Genomic DNA, 15,246 nt, shown 5'->3' with positions numbered 1-15,246 from the left:
TCATTATTTCTGTACAAATGGGAAAATGCTCTGACTAGACGAGTACATATATGCATCGGAGATAAGTTGGCAGGCAGTACTTAAAACCAAAGCTATGTATTTAAACAGCTAGTAACATTTCGTGTAGCGTAGGTACCTACATGAAATCATATCTCTAATTTGTCATAAAAATCTTGTGCTTAAACGACAGTTACTTTAATTCCTCCTCTTTTTTTGTCTGATAAAACGATAAAATCTTTCAAGATAAAGTGACTAAGTAAGCAACATAAAAAGCAAGCATCTTAAGCCTGCTCGTCAATGTCGGAATCACATAATAATATCATTATGACATTCATAATAATTAGTTTAAATGCATAAAAAAGTAATACTGTTTGATTTTATAAGTTGCATGAGCGCAGTTACCATTTATGAAGAAATTAATTAATGTTGAGCATACGTGCAGTGCTTACATCCCTGACAACTGCAGTGATGATTGTGACAACCCTGGATAAAGATGTTGTCAAGAATATAGATGCGGACTTATGTTTGTCTCTGTAGACAGTTAAAATAAAACAATTTCTAACGGTAGGAGTTATTTTAACTGTTTAGTTAGTCCGTTTAGTAAGGCACATTTTTATTAGTTTAGGAGTGCGTCATCGTGCGTGCGAGCGTTTCATCGTCATTTATTTTTGTAATGACTGATACCAGACAATTCAACGATATCGGAACCTTAAGTTTGAATGATTCGACTGGCTTTATTCATATGTAACTATATTTCATACATTTTGTCGCAGTTGTTTCAGAAATTAACATAATTTTAATAAATAAATAAAAAAGAAATATTTGGGGGTAATCTTACACAGAACAACCTAGTCCCAAACTAAATTAAGCTTGTAGTATAGGTTGTACTAAGTGATGATATACATAATTACTTATATAAATAAATACATACTTATACTCGTATAATAGATAACATCCATAACTCTGGAACATAATGATATTTGTAATAAACACACCAATAAAAATGCCCTAACCGAGATTTAAACCCAGAACCACCTGCTTCGTACTTTCGTAGGCAGGTTCACTACCTACCAACTAGGTTAGATGCCGTTACCTGAAAATGCTGCAGCTAATTTACTGCAGCCGACTGGTTTATAGCTGGTAATTACCTAACTAATTTTACTTGAAATTTTGGCGTAAACACTCATTTAAAATAAATCAGTACGTTAACGAAGTAACATACCCTATTGATAACAATAAACTCTTCGCGTCTCGAGACGCATCTATTCCCTTTTATCCATCTACAAGTCTAGAAGATCTCCATACAAGGTCTATCTGTTCCAATATAGTATTTCTTTGGACCTCTTTTTAGCAACTTCGCACTAATCTCGTATTCTGAGCGCACAAGTCTGTAGGAACACTAGGAACACTAATAGGATGGTAATGCTAGCTAAAGGTGACATTCGGATGTCAACTGCAGGGGCATTACTGTTGCGACATTACTGGTGCGGCGTTGATGCCTAAACCAATATCAAGGAAATTGACAGATGCAGCGGCAGCATCAACACCGCAGTAATGTCGCAATATTAATACAACTGCATTTGACATGCGACACTGTCACTCCTTAAGGTTCTCCATACAAACGTAGTTCCGCTCTCATTTTAAAACGAGTAGCTAGTTTGCTCTGAAACTTTGTACTTACAATATGATAAGGTATATATATGTCTGTAATTAGTTTATGTAGCTTCAGATACCATAGTAAAAAAATACAGCGAATTTAAGTTTTTCATACAAAACTTGTTTTTGCTCTATTTCGTTTGTTTTATAAACTGGAGCTATACAAACTAATTACAGACCTAGATATACTCGTACCTCATGTCATGTCATTGTATGTGCAAAGTTTTATTACAATCAACACGTAGTTTTAAAATGAGAACGAAACTCCGTTTCTAGGGAAGGTGAAATTCGGCCGAGCTTGCCGGGGACTCTTAACCTCATAAGATCCAGGGCAATTTTCATGCTTTTTAATTTGGAACTTCTTTTATTCTAAAGCTATGCGTGATCGGGAAATGGAGTTCTTTATAATGTATGATCTGGGCCTCCGCATGGCACGTCCTCTGTATGCGATTGGAGGGGGTGTATGCGATTGGAGGGGGCTAATCATATTATATTTGTCTTATACCTTTAAACGAGCAATTCTTGTATAATATATATTTATATATTTCGGGGATCTCGGAAAAGGCTTTAACGATTTCGATGAAATTAGTTATATGGGGTTTTCAGGGGCGAAAAATCGATTTAGCTAGGTCTTATATCTGAGAAAACGCGCATTTTTGTTTTTTTATAAATTTTCCGAGCAAAGCTCGGTCTTTCAGATATTTTCAGTAATAATACTATAAATATAGGTAGTAATAAATCATTTGTTTCGACCAACTAGGATCATACAATAGTACATAAAAATTTACTATAATGTACAATTACATTGTATACTTATATACAATATATGGTAGAAAATGTAAAGTTTTCTGTGAGATATCATTACACTAGACGACAGCAAGCTTAACGCAAAATACCTACTATAATGTGCACATTATTTTGTATGCCCCATTCAAGTTTTGTTGCTGCTCTGTACTAGATGATGTATGAGCTGCTAATATTGTCGCTGACTGTTTAAGTCGATGCCGGTTTGCACTAAAACGGTATAAAGTTCTATAGCCGGGTTAAAGATCAACATAACTTGAACAGCTTAAATTGTAAAATTATGCATTTGGCACATACAAACTATTGGACATTTATACGAATAATGTCCAATAATCTATTTTATTAAGTACTAGGGTAGGTACTGACTTAGGGATAAAGGCCTTATAGACCTTTTGGTCTGGTGTCGACCGGATCGGTATTTGTTACACAACTGTCAAAAAAAAGGTGTATTGTTTTCAGGGTGCACGTATGTATGTCTGTGTTTCTTTATTCCACTATAACTTCTGAATGCCTTAACCAATACAGAATACAGAATACAGAACTTTATTGGTAAAAGCAAATTTTACAGGTCACATTTTACATTTAGATGTATTATCTCATGTAATTTCGGTTATATTCTTTTTTACTAGTTTAACGTGACAAGTTGTATATATCAATCAAAAATCAATGTTAATTTAGTTGTCTATGGTATTTTGGAAATTCTTGCATAAAAACGGACCGTTGTAAACTATGATCCCATTTGACGTAGAAAATCCCTAACTAAAATTATCTTTCAGTGCCTCCAGTGGTCATTAATATAGCCGATTATGTGAAAACAACGTCCCCGCCGGCAGGCTATAGTTTTGCTTTTTTTAAATGTTTAACTTTGTAGCCCCCTAAACAATTTGTCCGTTTTAAACCTTCGAACTAGTTAGGTAATGTACTCGTTTTGCAATTTAAAGTAAAGCTGTATGCCCTTATTTTCCAAATATAACCGCTTTTCCAAATACAGCTGCATATTTTATGTAGAAGTTACTTCAACATTGACTGTATATATATTATTTTCATTTCCACGCAACTAGAATATGTATGTTAGTACAATTGTTACGGATTGTATATTAAGCCAATAAGTCTGTCGCCAAGCGTGCTATAAAAGATCAATGCTTTACCTAGTTTGGTAGAAATTATTCCATCGATAGTTCAGAGATCACGTCAGACAGTAATTGTAAAGTTATGTGGTTGAAACACCTGTCTGTGTGTAAGAAACAACTTAGTATTTCTCGGCAATTGCATTTGCATCACTATTTATATTGGCATAACAACGCTGGACAAAAAATATAGAAAACTCTCAATAAATACCTTCAAATAGCGGTAAGTGTACGTTTTACTATGCGAAGTTATCAAACTGATGTAGGTACAATTTGTTTTTAATTAGCTGGGGTAAAGTGACGTTCACTTGACATGTTTGTACATAGACTTATATTGACCGGGATATAGACCGTGATTACCTTTTGTATTATTTGTGAGCTCCCGATATTTCGAAATATCGATTATTTTATTTCGATTATATAAGTCTAGTGAAACTAACTGTGAATCATTCAAAACTCTAAAACTTTAATGTTTGTACATATATGTGCGATTGATAAATGTTGACCAAGTACAGTCAGATTCAACACAACCGTATTATTCTTTAATAATTGAATAAAAAGCGATATGTCTTTAGGTATAGGTAGAACAATTAGACTGTAACATACTTTTAAACGCGAACTGTAGATACTTATATCCCTATTTGTAAAAGTATTTCAGCGTGGCACACTTTTGGCACCTTGTTTCATCCACAAATATTGATCCTGACTATACCCAAGTGTTTCTGTTTCATTTCTTTCTATAATACAGGAGAGACTGAGTCATGACAAAACCTTGAAACACTAGCGTTTTTTGGCAGGCGTTAAAACCGCCACAATCAAGTCCTCGGCCGCACGTTTTTTTAGAATTTGCCGTCGCGTAGGAGGAACACGTGTGAGAAGAATTACTTTTCACGCAAACTTATTATAAAAGTATTTATTTTGTCTAATGATGTTTTATTACAAGAACTTTATTCAACTGAAGGTGTTTGATTGACAACTGTCAAACCAATGTAGAACAACTTTGAATAGTTCGTTTCGAAGCTTTCAGTCTGCTAATATACCTATTAGGGAAGACATAATTAGCAACATGCAACACTTTTTTGAAAGATGTCAATCGATTTTACTTCCTTTGGAATGTAAATATTTCTAATTAAACTGCTGCCTTGTGTACCGCAAAATCTTCCAGAATGCAAAAAATAAAAAAACCGGACAAACCGAGGGTTCCGTACTTTTTAGAATTTGTTGTTATAGCGGCAACAGAAATACAGCATTTGTGAAAATTTCAACTGTCTAACTATCACGGTTCATGATTCATGAGATACAGCCTGGTGACAATCAGACAACAGACGTACAGACGGACTTGTGGAGTCTTAGTAATAGGGTCCCGTTTATACCCTTTGGGTACGGAACCCTAAAAATGGTCGAGTAAAAACGGCCCATAAAAAAGCGTGCGGTTTGTGACCGTCAAGGCTGCGCCAAAATGTCTGGATGAAAAGTAAGTTTTTCGTTATTTTCGGCGTAAAATAATGCGTTAAAGTAGGTACATAGTTGCTATGCAATTTTTTATCATTATAACATAAGGAACGTACCTACATAAACAATTGAAAAATAAAAAAATATGTTTAAAATTTTTAAGCTTGAACATTATGTTTACAAAATAATTGGAGTTTCCACATTTATGCCTTAATTTGTTGTTGTTGAATGTGTTTAATAAACAAACATAATATAATATTTTTCATGCATGTAACCAATTATAAACATAGGTAATAGAAATACTCGCAAAGAGGATATAGAATAGAGGAGTACTGTCATAGTAAATTTAGTAGCCACACTATCGACATACAATAAAACTAAAAATGAAGATTAATAAAAATACGATAAAATGTATTTATATATGGATAAATGATTTTGGTATTTGTATTTATTATTTTTATATGATTGACCGGTCAATTCGAACAACGTGATAATTACTAGATACGAGAACAATACGAGATCTAATAGATACGTTATAGTTTAGTTATCAACTAGTTATCTTTTGCAGTTCGATTCGAGAAACCAATTGTCATTTCACGCTACAATTTTATTGTGACGTTTTGTTTCAAGAGAACATTCGGAATCGCGGAAATGTCAAATTTGACATGACTTTCTTGAATATCTCGTTATCCTTTCTGTTTCATATCTAGTGCATATCTAGTTGATATCTAGATCATTGTTCGAATTGGCCCATTTGACCCATGTTCTTTCACTGATATGCGTTAAAATTGTTAAATAACAAACGATACCGTCAACGCCATCTAGTCGTGAATAAGCCAAAGGTGGTAAAACGTGGTGGCGCTATGTGTTCGAGAATCAAACTTTCTTGATTTCCGAGGCACGTTTTTAGACTTAGACTGTATCCATCTATCTTATACGGAGTTACATAGTCTTTGCTACTCGTACCTATGTGGTCATCGGTAGTATTCATGTTTAAGTTATTAATATGTTAATCAAATCAAACGTTGTACCTCCGAAAGTTTCAAACGAAAAGTATTTATTACACTCTTCTTCTTCCTCGCGTTATCCCGGCATTTTTGCCACGGCTCCTGGGAGCCTGGGGTCCGCTTGACAACTAATCCTAAGAATTGACGTAGGCACTAGTTTTTACGAAAGCGACTGCCATCTGACCTTCCAACCCAGAGGGTGAACTAGGCCTTGTTAGGATCAGTCCGGTTTCCTCACGATGTTTTCCTTCACCGAAAAGCGACTGGTAAATATCAAATGATATTTCGTACATAAGATCCGAAAAACTCATTGGTACGAGCCGGGGTTTGAACCTGCGACCTCCGGATTGAAAGTCGCACGCTCTTACCGCTAGGCCACCAGCGCTTCTTAAAAGTATTTATTACACTGATAAATATAAAACGAAACTTAGATATAGTGACGCAAAAATACCTGCTTCAAATTAACAAGAATATTTACTGGATATAGGCAACATCAGTTGTATCAACTGTCTGCTTATTTCTTAAAAATATCTGAGTTGTTGCGGGTCTAAGTCACTATTTTGTCTATGTACTGATGTGCCGTCGGGAAGTTTCCAAAATTGCGAAATTTCCACTTGGATAAATTTCTGAAACTTCTCATATTTTTGAATAGGAATCGAAAGTCTATTATTTTGTCTACCGTAAAGTGCACCATGACAAAATGCGAAAAATTTTGCGCATGCAACATGGAACTTTAATTTGGTGCAGTTGTTGTGAATGGAATAATTATGTTTGTGATTCTGAAATTATTTTAGGCATCCGACTTGTATTTCTGGTTATTGCGTTTGGATGTATCTTGTAATAACTTAGCTACCTAAAAGTAATAAAATAATTAAATGTGAAGCCTTGTTTATAAAACTGCGCGCGCAGCAGACAGCCCGTCATGCGCACGTCAGCCAAGTCGCTTCTTTTAAGCGTAAAATTTCTCGGAAAAGATGTTTATCTTCTGTTCTGTGTTAATAATATCCGCAAACAACTTAAATTGGCTGTTACATAAACTAACTTATACATTTCTTTTATTAGTATTATAGTATTTTTAACGCTAGACCGAACGATATCACAAATCGGAAATAAATATTAAACTAGTCACAACTACCTAAACCAAGACGTTTATGTTCATTTTGACCCTAGTTGGGAGGTTTTACGGTACACGATTTGACTTAAGGTGAATGACCGGATTGCTGGACCACGGTTAGTATTATTCTCATAATTATTTACCATTAACCCACAAATTCGTCTGCATGGAATGATGATGATGATTAATAAAAACTATCCCATGTCCTCCCTATATCAAAAACACGGCACATTTCCACCAAACACCTTTTGGTGTCGACGGTTACAAATAGCTGATCAAATATTAATTTCCCAGTCTTTTATAGTAGGCAGGCACCTATCTACAGGTAAGTACTGGTCGCACGGAACATCCTGCTACAAGTTATCTTTTAAATTATTTTAAATGTCACAAATTGAATAATGCCTCGTTATTAAAGGATAATAATAAAGTAGATAATTGGACTCACCTGTGTTTTAATCACTTATCACTTCACATCACATCACAAACACACACGCACATCAGCTGTTCGCAAGGTCGTTCAAAAACACGAATGAATACCTACACTTGAATTGAAATAAGTCTATTATATTTTATAATAAAGCTATATTAAATTACATTAATAAAATAATATAAAAATGATTAAAATAATTATAAACAAATGAAAAATGTTGAATTATTAAGATATAGATAGAATTATCATCTTTTTTTGCGCAATTCGGAAAAATTCATTGTATATGAACTGGTGAATTACAAAGTTACTCAGAAACACTTAAAATTTTCTTTTTTCAAATTTTTCGTTTTTCACTTTCAATAAAATAACAAAATGAGCAACCGTTTCTTTACAGTCATAATAACCGAGTTCTATTATAGCGTTAATTTCGACTACCTACCACTTTTAAATCGTTTCTTTTTTTTCAATTTCGTGTAACAGTTCTACCGGTGTCGTTCGCAGCGCGTGCGCGCACGCCGACGGCGCGGCAACGAATGAGGAGCCGAAGAACTATTTCAAGCATCTCCAACATCTGTGCGAGTAACGGAAGCGGGGTTATCGTTCCGTACATGAGATTAAAATTTAATCAATTTTGATCAATAGGCTATTAACCTGTGGACGAGTTAAATTAATTTGCAACATTTTAAAGATTATTTTATGGAAGTAATTGGAAGTTTCACTTTTTTTTTGCTTTGCTGTCTCTGTTTACAGCTGGAGATGCCCGGGATACCCAACTATTTAGTTGTGAATTCTAAACTGTTAATACAGATGTCATAAACATAGTTCATAGTGACATAGTGAGTTCATGGACGCTAAATAAGAGATATGAAAAATATCTTTTTTCCCATCCAGAGGCCGTGAGTTCAAGTCTCACCCAAGGCAGTAATTTTTCCACTTTTAAATTTATTCTAAGCTTAATAGCATCGGTCGCAGACGTTTCTGCTTGTTAAAAATTAATTTATGAAAAATATCTACAAGCATTTAAGATATGGTGTTGGCGAAGGATGGAAGTCATGGAAGGTATAAGTTGGACGGAAAAAGTTTCCAATGAAGCCGTCCTAAAAAGAGTGATGGAAAAGAGAAGTTTAATGAGCATTATTAAAAATAGAAGAAGAAAAATGATCGACCACCTGCTACCCTACGACACGACCACTTCATCAGGAACATCATGCAGGTAGGGGAAATTTTATTAATAAATGATTGTATTGTATTGTATTTTATGTTTACAGGGAAGCTTATTTTATGACGCATAAACTTAACTCATACCAAAAAGTTATTGACCCACGTTCCTAATATAAACTATACTCTTCTGAAAATATTAGAAGGTTTTTTTAACTTTTTTAATTTGTTTTCACCTGATGGAATGAGTCGATTGCCATAATTTCCTAAATAAAATTGATGTTTACATTCTTGACTGAACGTCTTTTTGTGTAAAACTTCAACGATTTATTGGCTGATAAAGTATTTAACCGGTTATAAGTGTTAAAAGCTAGCGTTAATGTTTATTTTTTTAAGATTAAATCTTTATGAGTCTATTCGGTTTTATAGGCTCTTAACGCGCATTTGCAGATTTGATTATATAAAAAATTGAGGCGCTTGGTATTTTAGAATAGAATATAATAGATTTTATTTGTATTAATTGTACATCCTCATATTAATAAATTATTTATAATTAGAATTAAATTCATGATACATTTCTATGCCAGTCAATACATTTAAAACAGCCGAAATTAAATAAATGTTCAAACGAAACTTAAGTGTCAAGTAAGATAATTATATTCAGAGTTCCCACTACGTTTGTTTTAACATATTTCTTTATAACACAAATAATTTTGTTGCTAAGCATACGATCTCATAATTTAATAATTTGCGGCATTCCACAGCGACGAAAAATGTTGTACACTCAACTGCAAAAGTGCATGGCCACTTTATGAATAAATTCCATTAATAATGTATCCATGCAATGTTGCAGCTCGCTTAACGTACCTTACGATAAGCCCAGTTACAAATCGACATTGGACGTTGTTTCATGGTGTTAGGTACGAATGAACCCCGTTCAGTAAAAGACATCGACGCGCTCTGAGATTGAAACGAGACGCGTTGATATAAGTACGAGTAGTAGAATAATAACCATTCTCATATTTTGTTTGAAGAATATCAAACATTAGCGAAACACCTGTCTTCCAGACAGTAGACATTAAAAATAATGACGCAATATTTCATCTTTTCCTTACTACCTTATTACTTATTAGTCTTTTTACTATGTCAGTTACTATAAAATTAAATATTTAACAACTATATTAACTAGAACCCACAGAAAACTATGTAAGACCACTAAGACGTAAGACCTCTCCTAGGGTTGTTTTTTCTGTCTATTTATAAATTATAAACTATAAACAGTGTTTACCCTACGACTAGGCAACTAACGAGGCCGAGGGTGAGTTAACATTACATACATTGTCGGGAACCGATAGATGTGGAACACAGACTATCTTGCACAGACTCCGCATGATGCAACGACATGACAAAGACACGCTTTTGCTTTACGAGAATTTCTCCTTTGGAGCACTGGAAATCTTACTCACCATCAACACTACAGTACATACCTGCAGAGTAAGTAGCAAAACTATTTTGGCTGTGGTCTTCTGTAAGGTGGAGGTACTTCCCCAGTTGGGCTCCTAATGCTAAACTAATTTTTTGTTCATTCGAAATTTATATATACAATACAATATAATACAAATAGTTTATTCGCAGTAATATATACAAGTTTGTAGACGTGACCACAACTGAAAAGTTCGATCTGAGAAATTAAATTAGTATCTAAGCTTTAATATATGAAGCTTGCAAGTTGTTTAATTGGCTAAGTGCGTAAAGCGTGATAGAGGAACTTGAGCAATGATCGCGCTCGAGTGAAATATGTGAAATTAAACTAGTAGACTAGAATCGCATAACGTTTAATATTGATTTATTTTATTTCTCTTTATTAGGGAAATCTTTCACCATTACAATCTCATACATAAAATAAATACAATTAGATAGGCCATAAGCCTCCAAAATTTGCACTGCTTACACATACATCATACATGTGTCAAAAGTCCAATAACGTGTTACACCATCGCCGGATGAGCATCACCGTCGCGGAACTCGCGGACATAGTTAAGTAATGTGATACATTTAGACTTAGTCCGTACGCGCTATATCGTTCGCCAAGTTTTACCTGAATTATGGCGCGGCCACACATTGTCGCTGCTAAAAGTGCCAGGTTGGCACAAACAGATCGTGGTCGGAGTCTAGCGACGAAGTGGTCCGTGTATTACAGGCGTTGTCGCGAACCGATGGATGTGGAATTACGCGTTATCGCGATCTATGTGATTTGCGCGCCGCGCCGTGCGCACGCGACGGCTAGTTTGTGTCGCCGTTTGAACAAGATTGGATTCGCGGGTTATTCGGTAGGCCGGAGGCGGGAATTAGGCACAGATGTGGCTGCCAGAGATTTGTCTGTAACATTTATTGTTGACTAAACCGTTTCGAAATTAATATTATAGTTGAGTTGGGAGCCCATACATGAAAAGTACCCAATTACAGTTTGGTATACGAAATCTTAATTCAACCGTTACAGTCGACGAGTACGACGAGGACGAGTCGTCGCCTGTAACGGTTAAAAAATTTTTTTTTTAAATATGTCGTTGTCTGAGTACCCTTTAATTAGTAATTAAAGCCTTCTTGAGCTTACTGTGGGACTTAGTCAATCTGTGTAAGAATGTCCTATAATATTTATTTATTTTATATTTAATATTTAAACAACATATAAAATATATTTATTTTCTACTACATTTTCTACTCCAGCACTTATTTGTAGATTAAATGACTGCCAGTGAGATTTAAATCAGCTTCATAAGAAATGCGGCGCGTGGGGCCCCGGCGTGCCCCGGTGCATTGTTTTTAGGATCCTAAGGCCAGGATTACACTTGTAAGTTTTACTTACGTAAGTAGGGACAAAGCTATTTGCTAGAATGAGATAACGATATTCATATCTCATTCTGTAGTATAGCTGTGTCCCTACTTACGTAAGTAAAACTTACAAGTGTAATCCTGGCCTAACAGCAGTTCTTAGGAATATTCATACAATACTATGCAACTGTTGTTTTTTTTTTTTTACTTCTAGGCAAAGATCTACAAACAATTATTTACTTTGATTTTATTTATAATTTTAGGTGTTTGCTGCTCTCTTAGAAAAAATAGTGTATGCAACGGTAGGTACAGTCGAAGGCAAAAATATTGACCCAGACAAATGGCTTAAAAATATGTGAACACAACTTTATTGTCTAAGGTGTAAGAGAGTACACATATTTTTAAAACTTTGGGAATGTATTTATATATTTATGCCCGTGACTGTACATAATTAGAGGTCTAAAAATTCTTGGGCCTGTCTTTACAAAACTCAACTTCGTTTCGTTTTGTAACTTCCACCCTTGAATTTTAAGAACCCTTATTATGCACCTGTTGCATAAAATACTATAATAACCAGGTGTGAACCGGTTTAGCGGACATGTTGTTTTTATACACATTCTTAAGTTGATTCTTAACTATTCTCAAGTAGATCTAAGTGTAAATTTTACCCGGCTAATGCGGTTCAGAGGGTAATTATGTAATGTATTTAAATATCACTGTGTCTTTTCCTTTGGCACCCTCTACAGTTCAAATAGCTGGCCCACAGATCATTTACGTCTGCCGTACTTGTGCTTGTTTGCTACCGGCGTGGTATATAACCCAATATTTGCATAAAATTTTATCAAACAGCGCAATAAAAAGTAGGGTTATGATTTAACACAAATACAATCACAGGATTCACAGGCGACCGCTAGTAGACAGTGGCATAAAAGACGTAATTATAAATTGTACGCAACTAACTCCATCCGAAAACAAATAAATCTGTAAGTATGATCGCGTGTCGCGTGTGTGTTTATCAACCGGGAATCGAACCCTGATGCGCAGATAGCGCGCTGGTCGCGTATTACATAAGTTTCGCGAGCGCAAGAAAATCGAAGTTTTATTTTTAACAAGCCAGTGTAATATGAGCTCTAGATTTGTAACAGCTATTCGTATTTTAAGGGGTTTTCTGATTTTTCTTTTAAATGTGATTTAATCGATCAAAGTTAATATAATATAATATATTCAGGGTAAGTAAAAAAACAGGTCTGTACGGCGTACGTATGTGCTTTAAAATTTTAAAACTGTGATTATTTAATTGTGTGTGTACTCATGAGGTACATATATTGATAACAAACACATTTATGTTCTGTTTGGGTTGGCGTTTGACTTGTCACGCGTTTGTTGTATATTTTACGTAATAACATAGTATGTAGCTGTATTATTATTTAATGACGTCAGAAAATGGCTGCTGAAACATCGAAATTACTACAAGGAGCCTAGCCAATATGACAGTGGTTTCGTTTTGTCATCTTAGCTAGGCCCCCAGATCAGAAAAAAAAAACAATTCTTTACAGTGTTTTTTTATCTGTTGTAGTTAATTCACAAATTTGAACGATGACATTAAAGATCTTTGCATTATTTCTGCAAACTAATGTATTTTTACATAAGTAGGTACATCGTAAAATACCCCTCAACTCGCCAATACACGGTGAACGATCGAAATGACAACCTTTGAATCCAAAAGTTCGTAAGTGCCGTAGATATTGTACTGAAATCGTGCATTTTAGAATGGATAGGTATATCGCTGTCCATCATTCTGGAAATCTGGACGCCTACGCACCTCTGATTGGATTAACGTGATCACGCATAGAACAGTTGAAGAGAATATATGACATCGTATTTTTAACCGACTGCCGAAGGGGAGCGGAGGAGAAATGTTTTCCGTGTTGTAGCGTGGACAAACGAGGTATCCTTTCAATTTACCTAAGTTGACTTTTAACAATGTTTATTATAGTTATCGTCGTAAGACCTAAACACATTAATAACCTAGTGCCATAAAAATAGGACTGGATTGGTAATTTTTCAAATACCTATTCAGGACTGAAATACGTTCTGGATTTGTTTGAAAAACTTGTCAATTTTGCACCAGGGTCTCGAAGAGGAAGCAAGAACAAATACCGAGTTTAATAATATTTTATTTATGCTATAACTAACAATCTCCACATAAATCCTCGGTTTTTTTTTACATGGAAATCAGTCGGCCGGACGAATCCGGCCCTATTACTCTTTACCGTAACGGAAAAAAATACAAAACAGTATAACACCTTATGCAACTACATACGTTGAACTAACGTTCGCTAGTTTACCGGAGGTAACAGCGCCATCTACCGAGACATTCGGTTCCGATATGCATTTCCTACACGATTAGATACCGTAATTAAAAAGTGTTTACGTAGTTCCTCTTTGGTAGTAATATTTTGTCTACATACTTAGCTAATTCTTATGCCAATATTTAGGTAATATCAAAGACAAGTTAATGACTACTATACCTCTCGCGACAAATGATGGTCCCTATTATAACAGTTCATTTTTATATAAAGTAGCTTCACGTAAAATATTATGTGTAAATATAGACATTTTTGGAAGCACATTAGTTTATTTAGAAATGTAACATTTAAGTAATATTATGGACATGGTCTGAAATAAAATATATTGATTGATTGATAAAAACTACGGTAAACACATTTTGTTGAAGATTTATCGCGGGTTGATTACATTTTAACTCTACGACGAATTCTACGAAAAAAGGGGAAACTCATTGCTTAGCCGCGGGACACATACAAGGTAGCTAAAAAATAAATGCATTTCTGTTGCTAGGGAGGTTTTGGGATTATACTGAGCAACTTTTACTATGGGACCAACTACGAAATCGTGAAAAAAAAATTACCCTCCCATAGAAAATGGACTAGCCAAAACGTATGAAACAGCCACATTTTTTTTTGCGATTTCAGAGATAGTAAAACTTGCTCAGTATATTCCCACTGGCAACGGGAATGCACATTTTTTTAGCCACCCTGTATACGGGCTAATCAAGAATAGACATCGCCAGGCCAAATTAAGGGTCTTAATTATTTCCATGGTAGCATCTAAACCAGACGCAAATTACTCCAACACTAACGTGACGTCACCTTGCGTGACATCAAGCTAACCATCTTTGTAGGAGGTAACGCACATAAAGGAGTGTTCAGGGGGCTTACCGCGAACACCGAAGTCTCTGTCACTCTGATTACGCCTTAATTGGAGTAAAAGAGAAAAATGCCCGCAATTTGCGAACTTAGGTGATCGCGGTAGGCACTCTGTCACCACTATCCACGCCGTTACACCCATTATCTTACAACATAAGGTTTTTAATCGCGTGCGCATGCTACTATCACTTATCATTGCATGCGATTGTGATATCTGTCGTGGGCAAGTTTAAGTGCGGTGTTCGTGTGTACGTTTTTGTATAGATGGTGGGAAAGTGAAGGCGTGTTGATGGTGGGTGATTCTGGCCGTTTACTTTGTCCGAGTTAGATGGCTTGGTGTCATTTGTATAAAGTAAATACACGAAGCACATTAAGTTTCATGCGCCTACAATACGGCCACAGTGGTCACATCACAAAAATTCAACATTTAAAAATACGT

The 15,246-nt window shown here is 35.2% G+C and overlaps 1 protein-coding gene across 1 annotated transcript in view; it reads right to left on the bottom strand.

The window, feature by feature from the left end:
• The window catches only part of LOC134744195 (uncharacterized), a 213,692-nt gene that overhangs the window by 76,114 nt on the left and 122,332 nt on the right, over window positions 1-15,246 (bottom strand). The window lies entirely within an intron of this gene.

This window comes from Cydia strobilella, chromosome 9, assembly GCF_947568885.1.
Source record: "Cydia strobilella chromosome 9, ilCydStro3.1, whole genome shotgun sequence".
NCBI classification, from domain to species: Eukaryota; Metazoa; Arthropoda; class Insecta; order Lepidoptera; family Tortricidae; genus Cydia; species Cydia strobilella.
Note: the sequence above shows the minus strand (reverse complement) of the source record. Positions and strands in the feature narration are given on the sequence as shown.